Here is a 19,464-nt window from a genome sequence, read left to right on the forward strand (position 1 = left end):
TCCACCTGTAACTTCAAGTTTATGCATCTCTCTATGATTTCAGGTTGAAACTTGACTGAAAACTCACTTTGAAGAAAAGTTATGGCTGTTTTGTGTCGCAGGTCTCAAATAGCGTTTTCTCAGCGAGAGAAGGCCAAAATGAACCCTTCATGCATAACTCCTGTTTTTTGATGAAAACTCACTGAAATACACCTGTAACTTCAAGTTTATGCATCTCTCTATGCTTTCAGGTTGAAACTTGACTGAAAACTCACTTTGAAGAAAAGTTATGGCTGTTTTGTGTCACAGATCACAAATAGCGTTTTCTCAGCGAGAGAAGGCCAAAATGAACACTTCATGCAGAACTCCTGTATTTTGAGGAAAACTCACTGAAATCCACCTGTAACTTCAAGTTTATGCATCTCTCTATGCTTTCAGGTTGAAACTTGACTGAAAACTCACTTTGAAGAAAAGTTATGGCTTTTTTTTGTCACAGGTCACAAATAGTGTTTTCTCAGCGAGAGAAGGCCAAAATGAACACTTCATGCAGAACTCCTGTATTTTGATGAAAACTCACTGAAATCCACCTGTAACTTCAAGTTTATGCATCTTTCTATGCTTTCAGGTTGAAACTTGACTGAAAACTCACTTTGAACAAAAGTTATGGCTGTTTTGTGTCACAGGTCACAAATAGTGTTTTCTCAGCGAGAGAAGGCCAAAATGAACACTTGATGCATAACTCCTGTTTTTTGATGAAAACTCACTGAAATCAAGCTGTAACTTCAAGTTTATGCATCTTTCTATGCTTTCAGGTTGAAACTTGACTGAAAACTCACTTTGAACAAAAGGTATGGCATTTTTGTGTCACAGATCACAAATAGCGTTTTCTCAGCGAGAGAAGGCCAAAATGAACACTTCATCTCATAACTCCTTTTTTTTTTTTTGAAAACTCACTGAAATCAAGCTGTAACTTCAAGTTTATGCATCTTTCTATACTTTCAGGTTGAAACTTGACTGAAAACTCACTTTGAACAAAAGTTATGGCTGTTTTTTGTCACAGGTCACAAATAGTGTTTTCTAAGCGAGAGAAGGCCAAAATGAACTCTTCATGCAGAACTCCTGTATTTTGATGAAAACTCACTGAAATCCACCTGTAACTTCAAGTTTATGCATCTTCCTATGCTTTCAGGTGGAAACTTGACTGAAAACTCACTTTGAACAAAAGTTATGGCTGAAAATTTTTCACCGGTCACAAATAGTGTTTTCTTAGCGAGAGAAGGCCAAAATGAACAATTCATGCAGAACTCCTGTTTTTTGATGAAAACTCACTGAAATCCACCTGTAACTTCAAGTTTATGCATCTTTCTATGCTTTCAGGTTTAAACTTGACTGAAAACTCACTTTTAACAAAAGTTATGGCTGTTTTGTGTCACAGGTCACAAATAGTGTTTTCTCAGCGAGAGAAGGCCAAAATGAACACTTCATGCATAACTCCTGTTTTTTGATGAAAACTCACTGAAATCAAGCTGTAACTTCAAGTTTCTGCATCTTTCTATGCTTTCAGGTTGAAACTTGACTGAAAACTCACTTTGAACAAAAGTTATGGCTGTTTTGTGTCACAGGTCACAAATAGTGTTTTCTCAGCGAGAGAAGTCCAAAATGAACACTTCATGCATAACTCCTTTTTTTTGATGAAAACTCACTGAAATCAAGCTGTAACTTCAAGTTTCTGCATCTTTCTATGCTTTCAGGTTGAAACTTGACTGAAAACTCACTTTGAACAAAAGTTATGGTTGTTTTGTGTCACAGGTCATAAATAGTGTTTTCTCAGCGAGAGAAGGCCAAAATGAACACCTCATGCATAACTTCTTTTTTTTGATGAAAACTCACTGAAATCAAGCTGTAACTTCAAGTTTATGCATCTTTCTATACTTTCAGGTTGAAACTTGACTGAAAACTCACTTTCAAAAAAGTTATGGCTGTTTTTTGTCACAGGTCACAAATAGTGTTTTCTAAGCGAGAGAAGGCCAAAATGAACACTTCATGCAGAACTCCTGTATTTTGAGGAAAACTCACTGAAATCCACCTGTAACTTCAAGTTTATGCATCTTTCTATGCTTTCAGGTTGAAACTTGACTGAAAACTCACTTTGAACAAAAGTTATGGCTGTTTTTTGTCACAGGTCACAAATATTGTTTTCTCAGCGAGAGAAGGCCAAAATGAACACTTCATGCAGAACTCCTGTATTTTGATGAAAACTCAGTGAAATCCACCTGTAACTTCAAGTTTATGCATCTCTCTATGATTTCAGGTTGAAACTTGACTGAAAACTCACTTTGAAGAAAAGTTATGGCTGTTTTGTGTCGCAGGTCTCAAATAGCGTTTTCTCAGCGAGAGAAGGCCAAAATGAACCCTTCATGCATAACTCCTGTTTTTTGATGAAAACTCACTGAAATACACCTGTAACTTCAAGTTTATGCATCTCTCTATGCTTTCAGGTTGAAACTTGACTGAAAACTCACTTTGAAGAAAAGTTATGGCTTTTTTGTGTCACAGATCACAAATAGCGTTTTCTCAGCGAGAGAAGGCCAAAATGAACACTTCATGCAGAACTCCTGTATTTTGAGGAAAACTCACTGAAATCCACCTTTAACTTCAAGTTTATGCATCTCTCTATGCTTTCAGGTTGAAACTTGACTGAAAACTCACTTTGAAGAAAAGTTATGGCTGTTTTGTGTCGCAGGTCTCAAATAGCGTTTTCTCAGCGAGAGAAGGCCAAAATGAACACTTCATGCAGAACTCCTGTATTTTGATGAAAACTCACTGAAATCCACCTGTAACTTCAAGTTTTTGCATCTTTCTATGCTTTCAGGTTGAAACTTGACTGAAAACTCACTTTGAAAAAAAGTTATGGCTGTTTTGTGTCACAGGTCACAAAAAGCGTTTTCTCAGCGAGAGAAGGCCAAAATGAACACTTCATGCAGAACTCCTGTTTTTTGATGAAAACTCACAGAAATCAAGCTGTAACTTCAAGTTTATGCATCTTTCTATGCTTTCAGGTTGAAACTTGACTGAAAACTCACTTTGAACAAAAGTTATGGCATTTTTGTGTCACAGGTCACAAATAGCGTTTTCTCAGCGAGAGAAGGCCAAAATGAACACATCATGCATAACTCCTGTATTTTGATGAAAACTCACTGAAATCCACCTGTAACTTCAAGTTTATGCATCTTTCTATGCTTTCAGGTTGAAACTTGACTGAAAACTCACTTTGAACAAAAGTTATGGCTGTTTTGTGTCACAGGTCACAAATAGTGTTTTCTCAGCGAGAGAAGGCCAAAATGAACACTTCATGCATAACTCCTGTTTTTTGATGAAAACTCACTGAAATCAAGCTGTAACTTCAAGTTCATGCATCTTTCTATGCTTTCAGGTTGAAACTTGACTGAAAACTCACTTTGAACAAAAGTTATGGCATTTTTGTGTCACAGGTCACAAATAGTGTTTTCTCAGCGAGAGAAGGCCAAAATGAACACTTCATGCAGAACTCCTGTATTTTGAGGAAAACTCACTGAAATTCACCTGTAACTTCAAGTTTATGCATCTTTCTATGCTTTCAGGTTGAAACTTGACTGAAAACTCACTTTGAAGAAAAGTTCTGGCTTTTTTGTGTCACAGGTCACAAATAGCGTTTTCTCAGCGAGAGAAGGCCAAAATGAACACTTCATGCAGAACTCCTGTATTTTGAGGAAAACACACTGAAATCTACCTATAACTTCAAGTTTATGCATCTTTCTATGATTTCAGGTTGAAACTTGACTGAAAACTCACTTTGAACAAAAGTTATGGCTGTTTTTTGTCACAGGTCACAAATAGTGTTTTCTAAGCGAGAGAAGGCCAAAATGAACACTTCATGCAATACTCCTGTTTTTTGATGAAAACTCACTGAAATCAAGCTGTAACTTCAAGTTTATGCATCTTTCTATGCTTTCAGGTTGAAACTTGACTGAAAACTCACTTTGAACAAAAGGTATGGCATTTTTGTGTCACAGATCACAAATAGCGTTTTCTCAGCGAGAGAAGGCCAAAATGAACACTTCATGCAGAACTCCTTTTTTTTTTTTTGAAAACTCACTGAAATCAAGCTGTACCTTCAAGTTTATGCATCTTTCTATGCTTTCAGGTTGAAACTTGACTGAAAACTCACTTTGAACAAAAGTTATGGCTGTTTTGTGTCACAGGTCACAAATAGTGTTTTCTCAGCGAGAGAAGGCCAAAATGAACACCTCATGCATAACTCCTGTTTTTTGATGAAAACTCACTGAAATCAAGCTGTAACTTCAAGTTTATGCATCTTTCTATACTTTCAGGTTGAAACTTGACTGAAAACTCACTTTGAACAAAAGTTATGGCTGTTTTTTGTCACAGGTCACAAATAGTGTTTTCTAAGCGAGAGAAGGCCAAAATGAACTCTTCATGCAGAACTCCTGTATTTTGATGAAAACTCACTGAAATCCACCTGTAACTTCAAGTTTATGCATCTTCCTATGCTTTCAGGTGGAAACTTGACTGAAAACTCACTTTGAAGAAAAGTTATGGCTGTTTTGTGTCGCAGGTCACAAATAGCGTTTTCTCAGCGAGAGAAGGCCAAAATGAACACTTCATGCATAACTCCTGTTTTTTGATGAAAACTCACTGAAATCAAGCTGTAACTTCAAGTTTATGCATCTTTCTATGCTTTCAGGTTGAAACTTGACTGAAAACTCACTTTGAACAAAAGTTATGGCTGTTTTGTGTCACAGGTCACAAATAGTGTTTTCTCAGCGAGAGAAGGCCAAAATGAACACTTCATGCATAACTCCTGGTTTTTGATGAAAACTCACTGAAATCAAGCTGTAACTTCAAGTTTATGCATGTTTCTATGCTTTCAGGTTGAAACTTGACTGAAAACTCACTTTGAACAAAAGTTATGGCTGAAAATTTTTCACCGGTCACAAATAGTGTTTTCTTAGCGAGAGAAGGCCAAAATGAACAATTCATGCAGAACTCCTGTTTTTTGATGAAAACTCACTGAAATCCACCTTCAAGTTTATGCATCTTTCTATGCTTTCAGGTTTAAACTTGACTGAAAACTCACTTTTAACAAAAGTTATGGCTGTTTTGTGTCACAGGTCACAAATAGTGTTTTCTCAGCGAGAGAAGGCCAAAATGAACACTTCATGCATAACTCCTGTTTTTTGATGAAAACTCACTGAAATCAAGCTGTAACTTCAAGTTTCTGCATCTTTCTATGCTTTCAGGTTGAAACTTGACTGAAAACTCACTTTGAACAAAAGTTATGGCTGTTTTGTGTCACAGGTCACAAATAGTGTTTTCTCAGCGAGAGAAGGCCAAAATGAACACTTCATGCATAACTCCTGTTTTTTGATGAAAACTCACTGAAATCAAGCTGTAACTTCAAGTTTCTGCATCTTTCTATGCTTTCAGGTTGAAACTTGACTGAAAACTCACTTTGAACAAAAGTTATGGCTGTTTTGTGTCACAGGTCATAAATAGTGTTTTCTCAGCGAGAGAAGGCCAAAATGAACACCTCATGCATAACTTCTTTTTTTTGATGAAAACTCACTGAAATCAAGCTGTAACTTCAAGTTTATGCATCTTTCTATACTTTCAGGTTGAAACTTGACTGAAAACTCACTTTCAAAAAAGTTATGGCTGTTTTTTGTCACAGGTCACAAATAGTGTTTTCTAAGCGAGAGAAGGCCAAAATGAACACTTCATGCAGAACTCCTGTATTTTGAGGAAAACTCACTGAAATCCACCTGTAACTTCAAGTTTATGCATCTTTCTATGCTTTCAGGTTGAAACTTGACTGAAAACTCACTTTGAACAAAAGTTATGGCTGTTTTTTGTCACAGGTCACAAATAGTGTTTTCTCAGCGAGAGAAGGCCAAAATGAACACTTCATGCAGAACTCCTGTATTTTGATGAAAACTCACTGAAATCCACCTGTAACTTCAAGTTTATGCATCTCTCTATGCTTTCAGGTTGAAACTTGACTGAAAACTCACTTTGAAGAAAAGTTATGGCTGTTTTGTGTCGCAGGTCTCAAATAGCGTTTTCTCAGCGAGAGAAGGCCAAAATGAACCCTTCATGCATAACTCCTGTTTTTTGATGAAAACTCACTGAAATACACCTGTAACTTCAAGTTTATGCATCTCTCTATGCTTTCAGGTTGAAACTTGACTGAAAACTCACTTTGAAGAAAAGTTATGGCTGTTTTGTGTCACAGATCACAAATAGCGTTTTCTCAGCGAGAGAAGGCCAAAATGAACACTTCATGCAGAACTCCTGTATTTTGAGGAAAACTCACTGAAATCCACCTGTAACTTCAAGTTTATGCATCTCTCTATGCTTTCAGGTTGAAACTTGACTGAAAACTCACTTTGAAGAAAAGTTATGGCTTTTTTTTGTCACAGGTCACAAATAGTGTTTTCTCAGCGAGAGAAGGCCAAAATGAACACTTCATGCAGAACTCCTGTATTTTGATGAAAACTCACTGAAATCCACCTGTAACTTCAAGTTTATGCATCTTTCTATGCTTTCAGGTTGAAACTTGACTGAAAACTCACTTTGAACAAAAGTTATGGCTGTTTTGTGTCACAGGTCACAAATAGTGTTTTCTCAGCGAGAGAAGGCCAAAATGAACACTTGATGCATAACTCCTGTTTTTTGATGAAAACTCACTGAAATCAAGCTGTAACTTCAAGTTTATGCATCTTTCTATGCTTTCAGGTTGAAACTTGACTGAAAACTCACTTTGAACAAAAGGTATGGCATTTTTGTGTCACAGATCACAAATAGCGTTTTCTCAGCGAGAGAAGGCCAAAATGAACACTTCATCTCATAACTCCTTTTTTTTTTTTTGAAAACTCACTGAAATCAAGCTGTAACTTCAAGTTTATGCATCTTTCTATACTTTCAGGTTGAAACTTGACTGAAAACTCACTTTGAACAAAAGTTATGGCTGTTTTTTGTCACAGGTCACAAATAGTGTTTTCTAAGCGAGAGAAGGCCAAAATGAACTCTTCATGCAGAACTCCTGTATTTTGATGAAAACTCACTGAAATCCACCTGTAACTTCAAGTTTATGCATCTTCCTATGCTTTCAGGTGGAAACTTGACTGAAAACTCACTTTGAACAAAAGTTATGGCTGTTTTGTGTCACAGGTCACAAATAGTGTTTTCTCAGCGAGAGAAGGCCAAAATGAACACTTCATGCATAACTCCTGTTTTTTGATGAAAACTCACTGAAATCAAGCTGTAACTTCAAGTTTATGCATCTTTCTATGCTTTCAGGTTGAAACTTGACTGAAAACTCACTTTGAACAAAAGTTATGGCTGTTTTGTGTCACAGGTCACAAATAGTGTTTTCTCAGCGAGAGAAGGCCAAAATGAACACTTCATGCATAACTCCTGGTTTTTGATGAAAACTCACTGAAATCAAGCTGTAACTTCAAGTTTATGCATGTTTCTATGCTTTCAGGTTGAAACTTGACTGAAAACTCACTTTGAACAAAAGTTATGGCTGAAAATTTTTCACCGTTCACAAATAGTGTTTTCTTAGCGAGAGAAGGCCAAAATGAACAATTCATGCAGAACTCCTGTTTTTTGATGAAAACTCACTGAAATCCACCTGTAACTTCAAGTTTATGCATCTTTCTATGCTTTCAGGTTTAAACTTGACTGAAAACTCACTTTTGACAAAAGTTATGGCTGTTTTGTGTCACAGGTCACAAATAGTGTTTTCTCAGCGAGAGAAGGCCAAAATGAACACTTCATGCATAACTCCTGTTTTTTGATGAAAACTCACTGAAATCAAGCTGTAACTTCAAGTTTCTGCATCTTTCTATGCTTTCAGGTTGAAACTTGACTGAAAACTCACTTTGAACAAAAGTTATGGCTGTTTTGTGTCACAGGTCACAAATAGTGTTTTCTCAGCGAGAGAAGTCCAAAATGAACACTTCATGCATAACTCCTTTTTTTTGATGAAAACTCACTGAAATCAAGCTGTAACTTCAAGTTTCTGCATCTTTCTATGCTTTCAGGTTGAAACTTGACTGAAAACTCACTTTGAACAAAAGTTATGGCTGTTTTGTGTCACAGGTCATAAATAGTGTTTTCTCAGCGAGAGAAGGCCAAAATGAACACCTCATGCATAACTTCTTTTTTTTGATGAAAACTCACTGAAATCAAGCTGTAACTTCAAGTTTATGCATCTTTCTATACTTTCAGGTTGAAACTTGACTGAAAACTCACTTTCAAAAAAGTTATGGCTGTTTTTTGTCACAGGTCACAAATAGTGTTTTCTAAGCGAGAGAAGGCCAAAATGAACACTTCATGCAGAACTCCTGTATTTTGAGGAAAACTCACTGAAATCCACCTGTAACTTCAAGTTTATGCATCTTTCTATGCTTTCAGGTTGAAACTTGACTGAAAACTCACTTTGAACAAAAGTTATGGCTGTTTTTTGTCACAGGTCACAAATATTGTTTTCTCAGCGAGAGAAGGCCAAAATGAACACTTCATGCAGAACTCCTGTATTTTGATGAAAACTCACTGAAATCCACCTGTAACTTCAAGTTTATGCATCTTTCTATGCTTTCAGGTTGAAACTTGACTGAAAACTCACTTTGAAGAAAAGTTATGGCTGTTTTGTGTCGCAGGTCTCAAATAGCGTTTTCTCAGCGAGAGAAGGCCAAAATGAACACTTCATGCAGAACTCCTGTATTTTGATGAAAACTCACTGAAATCCACCTGTAACTTCAAGTTTTTGCATCTTTCTATGCTTTCAGGTTGAAACTTGACTGAAAACTCACTTTGAAAAAAAGTTATGGCTGTTTTGTGTCACAGGTCAAAAAAAGCGTTTTCTCAGCGAGAGAAGGCCAAAATGAACACTTCATGCAGAACTCCTGTTTTTTGATGAAAACTCACAGAAATCAAGCTGTAACTTCAAGTTTATGCATCTTTCTATGCTTTCAGGTTGAAACTTGACTGAAAACTCACTTTGAACAAAAGTTATGGCATTTTTGTGTCACAGGTCACAAATAGCGTTTTCTCAGCGAGAGAAGGCCAAAATGAACACATCATGCATAACTCCTGTATTTTGATGAAAACTCACTGAAATCCACCTGTAACTTCAAGTTTATGCATCTTTCTATGCTTTCAGGTTGAAACTTGACTGAAAACTCACTTTGAACAAAAGTTATGGCTGTTTTGTGTCACAGGTCACAAATAGTGTTTTCTCAGCGAGAGAAGGCCAAAATGAACACTTCATGCATAACTCCTGTTTTTTGATGAAAACTCACTGAAATCAAGCTGTAACTTCAAGTTCATGCATCTTTCTATGCTTTCAGGTTGAAACTTGACTGAAAACTCACTTTGAACAAAAGTTATGGCATTTTTGTGTCACAGGTCACAAATAGTGTTTTCTCAGCGAGAGAAGGCCAAAATGAACACTTCATGCAGAACTCCTGTATTTTGAGGAAAACTCACTGAAATTCACCTGTAACTTCAAGTTTATGCATCTTTCTATGCTTTCAGGTTGAAACTTGACTGAAAACTCACTTTGAACAAAAGTTATGGCATTTTTGTGTCACAGGTCACAAATAGCGTTTTCTCAGCGAGAGAAGGCCAAAATGAACACTTCATGCAGAACTCCTGTATTTTGATGAAAACTCACTGAAATCCACCTGTAACTTCAAGTTTATGCATCTTTCTATGCTTTCAGGTTGAAACTTGACTGAAAACTCACTTTGAACAAAAGTTATGGCTGTTTTGTGTCACAGGTCACAAATAGTGTTTTCTCAGCGAGAGAAGGCCAAAATGAACACTTCATGCAGAACTCCTTTTTTTTGATGAAAACTTACTGAAATCAAGCTGTAACTTCAAGTTTATGCATCTTTCTATGGATTCAGGTTGAAACTTGACTGAAAACTCACTTTGAACAAAAGTTATGGCATTTTTGTGTCACAGGTCACAAATAGCGTTTTCTCAGCGAGAGAAGGCCAAAATGAACACTTCATGCAGAACTCCTGTATTTTGATGAAAACTCACTGAAATCCACCTGTAACTTCAAGTTTATGCATCTTTCTCTGCTTTCAGGTTGAGACTTGACTGAAAACTCACTTTGAACAAAAGTTATGGCATTTTTGTGTCACAGGTCACAAATAGCGTTTTCTCAGCGAGAGAAGGCCAAAATGAACACTTCATGCAGAACTCCTGTATTTTGATGAAAACTCACTGAAATCAAGCTTTAACTTCAAGTTTATGCATCTTTCTATGCTTTCAGGTTGAAACTTGACTGAAAACTCACTTTGAACAAAAGTTATGGCATTTTTGTGTCACAGGTCACAAATAGTGTTTTCTCAGCGAGAGAAGGCCAAAATGAACACTTCATGCAGAACTCCTGTATTTTGAGGAAAACTCACTGAAATCCACCTGTAACTTCAAGTTTATGCATCTTTCTATGCTTTCAGGTTGAAACTTGACTGAAAACTCACTTTTAACAAAAGTTATGGCTGTTTTGTGTCACAGGTCACAAATAGTGTTTTCTCAGCGAGAGAAGGCCAAAATGAACACTTCATGCATAACTCCTGTTTTTTGATGAAAACTCACTGAAATCAAGCTGTAACTTCAAGTTCATGCATCTTTCTATGCTTTCAGGTTGAAACTTGACTGAAAACTCACTTTGAACAAAAGTTATGGCATTTTTGTGTCACAGGTCACAAAAAGCGTTTTCTCAGCGAGAGAAGGCCAAAATGAACACTTCATGCAGAACTCCTGTTTTTTGATGAAAACTCACAGAAATCAAGCTGTAACTTCAAGTTTATGCATCTTTCTATGCTTTCAGGTTGAAACTTGACTGAAAACTCACTTTGAACAAAAGTTATGGCATTTTTGTGTCACAGGTCACAAATAGCGTTTTCTCAGCGAGAGAAGGCCAAAATGAACACTTCATGCATAACTCCTGTATTTTGATGAAAACTCACTGAAATCCACGTGTAACTTCAAGTTTATGCATCTTTCTATGCTTTCAGGTGGAAACTTGACTGAAAACTCACTTTGAACAAAAGTTATGGCTGTTTTGTGTCACAGGTCACAAATAGTGTTTTCTCAGCGAGAGAAGGCCAAAATGAACACTTCATGCATAACTCCTGTTTTTTGATGAAAACTCACTGAAATCAAGCTGTTACTTCAAGTTTATGCATCTTTCTATGGATTCAGGTTGAAACTTGACTGAAAACTCACTTTGAACAAAAGTTATGGCATTTTTGTGTCACAGGTCACAAATAGCGTTTTCTCAGCGAGAGAAGGCCAAAATGAACACATCATGCATAACTCCTGTATTTTGATGAAAACTCACTGAAATCCATCTGTAACTTCAAGTTTATGCATCTTTCTATGCTTTCAGGTTGAAACTTGACTGAAAACTCACTTTGAACAAAAGTTATGGCATTTTTGTGTCACAGGTCACAAATAGTGTTTTCTCAGCGAGAGAAGGCCAAAATGAACACTTCATGCATAACTCCTGTTTTTTGATGAAAACTCACTGAAATCAAGCTGTAACTTCAAGTTTATGCATCTTTCTATGCTTTCAGGTTGAAACTTGACTGAAAACTCACTTTGAACAAAAGTTATGGCATTTTTGTGTCACAGGTCACAAATAGTGTTTTCTCAGCGAGAGAAGGCCAAAATGAACACTTCATGCAGAACTCCTGTATTTTGAGGAAAACTCACTGAAATTCACCTGTAACTTCAAGTTTATGCATCTTTCTATGCTTTCAGGTTGAAACTTGACTGAAAACTCACTTTGAACAAAAGTTATGGCTGTTTTGTGTCACAGGTCACAAATAGCGTTTTCTCAGCGAGAGAAGGCCAAAATGAACACTTCATGCAGAACTCCTGTATTTTGAGGAAAACTCACTGAAATCCACCTGTAACTTCAAGTTTATGCATCTTTCTATGCTTTCAGGTTGAAACTTGACTGAAAACTCACTTTGAACAAAAGTTATGGCTGTTTTGTGTCACAGGTCACAAATAGTGTTTTCTCAGCGAGAGAAGGCCAAAATGAACACTTCATGCAGAACTCCTGTTTTTTGATGAAAACTTACTGAAATCAAGCTGTAACTTCAAGTTTATGCATCTTTCTATGGATTCAGGTTGAAACTTGACTGAAAACTCACTTTGAAAAAAAGTTATGGCATTTTTGTGTCACAGGTCACAAATAGCGTTTTCTCAGCGAGAGAAGGCCAAAATGAACACTTCATGCAGAACTCCTGTATTTTGATGAAAACTCACTGAAATCCACCTGTAACTTCAAGTTTATGCATCTTTCTCTGCTTTCAGGTTGAGACTTGACTGAAAACTCACTTTGAACAAAAGTTATGGCTGTTTTGTGTCACAGGTCACAAATAGTGTTTTCTCAGCGAGAGAAGGCCAAAATGAACACTTCATGCATAACTCCTGTTTTTTGATGAAAACTCACTGAAATCAAGCTGTAACTTCAAGTTTATGCATCTTTCTATGCTTTCAGGTTGAAACTTGACTGAAAACTCACTTTGAACAAAAGTTATGGCATTTTTGTGTCACAGGTCACAAATAGTGTTTTCTCAGCGAGAGAAGCCCAAAATGAACACTTCATGCAGAACTCCTGTATTTTGAGGAAAACTCACTGAAATCCACCTGTAACTTCAAGTTTATGCATCTTTCTATGCTTTCAGGTTGAAACTTGACTGAAAACTCACTTTTAACAAAAGTTATGGCTGTTTTGTGTCGCAGGTCACAAATAGTGTTTTCTCAGCGAGAGAAGGCCAAAATGAACACTTCATGCATAACTCCTGTTTTTTGATGAAAACTCACTGAAATCAAGCTGTAACTTCAAGTTTATGCATCTTTCTATGCTTTCAGGTTGAAACTTGACTGAAAACTCACTTTGAACAAAAGTTATGGCATTTTTGTGTCACAGGTCACAAATAGCGTTTTCTCAGCGAGAGAAGGCCAAAATGAACACTTCATGCAGAACTCCTGTATTTTGATGAAAACTCACTGAAATCCACCTGTAACTTCAAGTTTATGCATCTTTCTATGCTTTCAGGTTGAAACTTGACTAAAAACTCACTTTGAACAAAAGTTATGGCTTTTTTGTGTCACAGGTCACAAATAGTGTTTTCTCAGCGAGAGAAGGCCAAAATGAACACTTCATGCATAACTCCTGTTTTTTGATGAAAACTCACTGAAATCAAGCTGTAACTTCAAGTTTATGCATCTTTCTATGCTTTCAGGTTGAAACTTGACTGAAAACTCACTTTGAACAAAAGTTATGGCATTTTTGTGTCACAGGTCACAAATAGCGTTTTCTCAGCGAGAGAAGGCCAAAATGAACACTTCATGCATAACTCCTGTTTTTTGATGAAAACTCACTGAAATCAAGCTGTAACTTCAAGTTTATGCATCTTTCTATGCTTTCAGGTTGAAACTTGACTGAAAACTCACTTTGAACAAAAGTTATGGCATTTTTGTGTCACAGGTCACAAATAGTGTTTTCTCAGCGAGAGAAGGCCAAAATGAACACTTCATGCATAACTCCTGTTTTTTGATGAAAACTCACTGAAATCAAGCTGTAACTTCAAGTTTATGCATCTTTCTATGCTTTCAGGTTGAAACTTGACTGAAAACTCACTTTGAACAAAAGTTATGGCTGTTTTGTGTCACAGGTCACAAATAGCGTTTTCTCAGCGAGAGAAGGCCAAAATGAACATTTCATGCAGAACTCCTGTATTTTGAGGAAAACTCACTGAAATCCACCTGTAACTTCAAGTTTATGCATCTTTCTATGCTTTCAGGTTGAAACTTGACTGAAAACTCACTTTGAACAAAAGTTATGGCTGTTTTGTGTCACAGGTCACAAATAGTGTTTTCTCAGCGAGAGAAGGCCAAAATGAACACTTCATGCAGAACTCCTGTTTTTTGATGAAAACTTACTGAAATCAAGCTGTAACTTCAAGTTTATGCATCTTTCTATGCTTTCAGGTTGAAACTTGACTGAAAACTCACTTTTAACAAAAGTTATGGCTGTTTTGTGTCACAGGTCACAAATAGTGTTTTCTCAGCGAGAGAAGGCCAAAATGAACACTTCATGCATAACTCCTGTTTTTTGATGAAAACTCACTGAAATCAAGCTGTAACTTCAAGTTTATGCATCTTTCTATGCTTTCAGGTTGAAACTTGACTGAAAACTCACTTTGAACAAAAGTTATGGCATTTTTGTGTCACAGGTCACAAATAGCGTTTTCTCAGCGAGAGAAGGCCAAAATGAACACTTCATGCAGAACTCCTGTATTTTGATGAAAACTCACTGAAATCCACCTGTAACTTCAAGTTTATGCATCTTTCTATGCTTTCAGGTTGAAACTTGACTAAAAACTCACTTTGAACAAAAGTTATGGCTTTTTTGTGTCACAGGTCAAAAATAGTGTTTTCTCAGCGAGAGAAGGCCAAAATGAACACTTCATGCATAACTCCTGTTTTTTGATGAAAACTCACTGAAATCAAGCTGTAACTTCAAGTTTATGCATCTTTCTATGCTTTCAGGTTGAAACTTGACTGAAAACTCACTTTGAACAAAAGTTATGGCATTTTTGTGTCACAGGTCACAAATAGCGTTTTCTCAGCGAGAGAAGGCCAAAATGAACACTTCATGCATAACTCCTGTTTTTTGATGAAAACTCACTGAAATCAAGCTGTAACTTCAAGTTTATGCATCTTTCTATGCTTTCAGGTTGAAACTTGACTGAAAACTCACTTTGAACAAAAGTTATGGCATTTTTGTGTCACAGGTCACAAATAGTGTTTTCTCAGCGAGAGAAGGCCAAAATGAACACTTCATGCAGAACTCCTGTATTTTGAGGAAAACTCACTGAAATCCACCTGTAACTTCAAGTTTATGCATCTTTCTATGCTTTCAGGTTGAAACTTGACTGAAAACTCACTTTTAACAAAAGTTATGGCTGTTTTGTGTCACAGGTCACAAATAGTGTTTTCTCAGCGAGAGAAGGCCAAAATGAACACTTCATGCATAACTCCTGTTTTTTGATGAAAACTCACTGAAATCAAGCTGTAACTTCAAGTTCATGCATCTTTCTATGCTTTCAGGTTGAAACTTGACTGAAAACTCACTTTGAACAAAAGTTATGGCATTTTTGTGTCACAGGTCACAAAAAGCGTTTTCTCAGCGAGAGAAGGCCAAAATGAACACTTCATGCAGAACTCCTGTTTTTTGATGAAAACTCACAGAAATCAAGCTGTAACTTCAAGTTTATGCATCTTTCTATGCTTTCAGGTTGAAACTTGACTGAAAACTCACTTTGAACAAAAGTTATGGCATTTTTGTGTCACAGGTCACAAATAGCGTTTTCTCAGCGAGAGAAGGCCAAAATGAACACTTCATGCATAACTCCTGTATTTTGATGAAAACTCACTGAAATCCACGTGTAACTTCAAGTTTATGCATCTTTCTATGCTTTCAGGTGGAAACTTGACTGAAAACTCACTTTGAACAAAAGTTATGGCTGTTTTGTGTCACAGGTCACAAATAGTGTTTTCTCAGCGAGAGAAGGCCAAAATGAACACTTCATGCATAACTCCTGTTTTTTGATGAAAACTCACTGAAATCAAGCTGTTACTTCAAGTTTATGCATCTTTCTATGGATTCAGGTTGAAACTTGACTGAAAACTCACTTTGAACAAAAGTTATGGCATTTTTGTGTCACAGGTCACAAATAGCGTTTTCTCAGCGAGAGAAGGCCAAAATGAACACATCATGCATAACTCCTGTATTTTGATGAAAACTCACTGAAATCCATCTGTAACTTCAAGTTTATGCATCTTTCTATGCTTTCAGGTTGAAACTTGACTGAAAACTCACTTTGAACAAAAGTTATGGCATTTTTGTGTCACAGGTCACAAATAGTGTTTTCTCAGCGAGAGAAGGCCAAAATGAACACTTCATGCATAACTCCTGTTTTTTGATGAAAACTCACTGAAATCAAGCTGTAACTTCAAGTTTATGCATCTTTCTATGCTTTCAGGTTGAAACTTGACTGAAAACTCACTTTGAACAAAAGTTATGGCATTTTTGTGTCACAGGTCACAAATAGTGTTTTCTCAGCGAGAGAAGGCCAAAATGAACACTTCATGCAGAACTCCTGTATTTTGAGGAAAACTCACTGAAATTCACCTGTAACTTCAAGTTTATGCATCTTTCTATGCTTTCAGGTTGAAACTTGACTGAAAACTCACTTTGAACAAAAGTTATGGCTGTTTTGTGTCACAGGTCACAAATAGCGTTTTCTCAGCGAGAGAAGGCCAAAATGAACACTTCATGCAGAACTCCTGTATTTTGAGGAAAACTCACTGAAATCCACCTGTAACTTCAAGTTTATGCATCTTTCTATGCTTTCAGGTTGAAACTTGACTGAAAACTCACTTTGAACAAAAGTTATGGCTGTTTTGTGTCACAGGTCACAAATAGTGTTTTCTCAGCGAGAGAAGGCCAAAATGAACACTTCATGCAGAACTCCTGTTTTTTGATGAAAACTTACTGAAATCAAGCTGTAACTTCAAGTTTATGCATCTTTCTATGGATTCAGGTTGAAACTTGACTGAAAACTCACTTTGAAAAAAAGTTATGGCATTTTTGTGTCACAGGTCACAAATAGCGTTTTCTCAGCGAGAGAAGGCCAAAATGAACACTTCATGCAGAACTCCTGTATTTTGATGAAAACTCACTGAAATCCACCTGTAACTTCAAGTTTATGCATCTTTCTCTGCTTTCAGGTTGAGACTTGACTGAAAACTCACTTTGAACAAAAGTTATGGCTGTTTTGTGTCACAGGTCACAAATAGTGTTTTCTCAGCGAGAGAAGGCCAAAATGAACACTTCATGCATAACTCCTGTTTTTTGATGAAAACTCACTGAAATCAAGCTGTAACTTCAAGTTTATGCATCTTTCTATGCTTTCAGGTTGAAACTTGACTGAAAACTCACTTTGAACAAAAGTTATGGCATTTTTGTGTCACAGGTCACAAATAGTGTTTTCTCAGCGAGAGAAGCCCAAAATGAACACTTCATGCAGAACTCCTGTATTTTGAGGAAAACTCACTGAAATCCACCTGTAACTTCAAGTTTATGCATCTTTCTATGCTTTCAGGTTGAAACTTGACTGAAAACTCACTTTTAACAAAAGTTATGGCTGTTTTGTGTCGCAGGTCACAAATAGTGTTTTCTCAGCGAGAGAAGGCCAAAATGAACACTTCATGCATAACTCCTGTTTTTTGATGAAAACTCACTGAAATCAAGCTGTAACTTCAAGTTTATGCATCTTTCTATGCTTTCAGGTTGAAACTTGACTGAAAACTCACTTTGAACAAAAGTTATGGCATTTTTGTGTCACAGGTCACAATAGCGTTTTCTCAGCGAGAGAAGGCCAAAATGAACACTTCATGCAGAACTCCTGTATTTTGATGAAAACTCACTGAAATCCACCTGTAACTTCAAGTTTATGCATCTTTCTATGCTTTCAGGTTGAAACTTGACTAAAAACTCACTTTGAACAAAAGTTATGGCTTTTTTGTGTCACAGGTCACAAATAGTGTTTTCTCAGCGAGAGAAGGCCAAAATGAACACTTCATGCATAACTCCTGTTTTTTGATGAAAACTCACTGAAATCAAGCTGTAACTTCAAGTTTATGCATCTTTCTATGCTTTCAGGTTGAAACTTGACTGAAAACTCACTTTGAACAAAAGTTATGGCATTTTTGTGTCACAGGTCACAAATAGCGTTTTCTCAGCGAGAGAAGGCCAAAATGAACACTTCATGCATAACTCCTGTTTTTTGATGAAAACTCACTGAAATCAAGCTGTAACTTCAAGTTTATGCATCTTTCTATGCTTTCAGGTTGAAACTTGACTGAAAACTCACTTTGAACAAAAGTTATGGCATTTTTGTGTCACAGGTCACAAATAGTGTTTTCTCAGCGAGAGAAGGCCAAAATGAACACTTCATGCATAACTCCTGTTTTTTGATGAAAACTCACTGAAATCAAGCTGTAACTTCAAGTTTATGCATCTTTCTATGCTTTCAGGTTGAAACTTGACTGAAAACTCACTTTGAACAAAAGTTATGGCTGTTTTGTGTCACAGGTCACAAATAGCGTTTTCTCAGCGAGAGAAGGCCAAAATGAACATTTCATGCAGAACTCCTGTATTTTGAGGAAAACTCACTGAAATCCACCTGTAACTTCAAGTTTATGCATCTTTCTATGCTTTCAGGTTGAAACTTGACTGAAAACTCACTTTGAACAAAAGTTATGGCTGTTTTGTGTCACAGGTCACAAATAGTGTTTTCTCAGCGAGAGAAGGCCAAAATGAACACTTCATGCAGAACTCCTGTTTTTTGATGAAAACTTACTGAAATCAAGCTGTAACTTCAAGTTTATGCATCTTTCTATGCTTTCAGGTTGAAACTTGACTGAAAACTCACTTTTAACAAAAGTTATGGCTGTTTTGTGTCACAGGTCACAAATAGTGTTTTCTCAGCGAGAGAAGGCCAAAATGAACACTTCATGCATAACTCCTGTTTTTTGATGAAAACTCACTGAAATCAAGCTGTAACTTCAAGTTTATGCATCTTTCTATGCTTTCAGGTTGAAACTTGACTGAAAACTCACTTTGAACAAAAGTTATGGCATTTTTGTGTCACAGGTCACAAATAGCGTTTTCTCAGCGAGAGAAGGCCAAAATGAACACTTCATGCAGAACTCCTGTATTTTGATGAAAACTCACTGAAATCCACCTGTAACTTCAAGTTTATGCATCTTTCTATGCTTTCAGGTTGAAACTTGACTAAAAACTCACTTTGAACAAAAGTTATGGCTTTTTTGTGTCACAGGTCAAAAATAGTGTTTTCTCAGCGAGAGAAGGCCAAAATGAACACTTCATGCATAACTCCTGTTTTTTGATGAAAACTCACTGAAATCAAGCTGTAACTTCAAGTTTATGCATCTTTCTATGCTTTCAGGTTGAAACTTGACTGAAAACTCACTTTGAACAAAAGTTATGGCATTTTTGTGTCACAGGTCACAAATAGCGTTTTCTCAGCGAGAGAAGGCCAAAATGAACACTTCATGCATAACTCCTGTTTTTTGATGAAAACTCACTGAAATCAAGCTGTAACTTCAAGTTTATGCATCTTTCTATGCTTTCAGGTTGAAACTTGACTGAAAACTCACTTTGAACAAAAGTTATGGCATTTTTGTGTCACAGGTCACAAATAGTGTTTTCTCAGCGAGAGAAGGCCAAAATGAACACTTCATGCATAACTCCTGTTTTTTGATGAAAACTCACTGAAATCAAGCTGTAACTTC

Source organism: Aulostomus chinensis, chromosome 15 (assembly GCF_037954235.1).
Source record: "Aulostomus chinensis isolate RoL2024-O1b breed Wild chromosome 15, RoL_Achi_v1.0, whole genome shotgun sequence".
In the NCBI taxonomy this organism is placed as follows: Eukaryota; Metazoa; Chordata; class Actinopteri; order Syngnathiformes; family Aulostomidae; genus Aulostomus; species Aulostomus chinensis.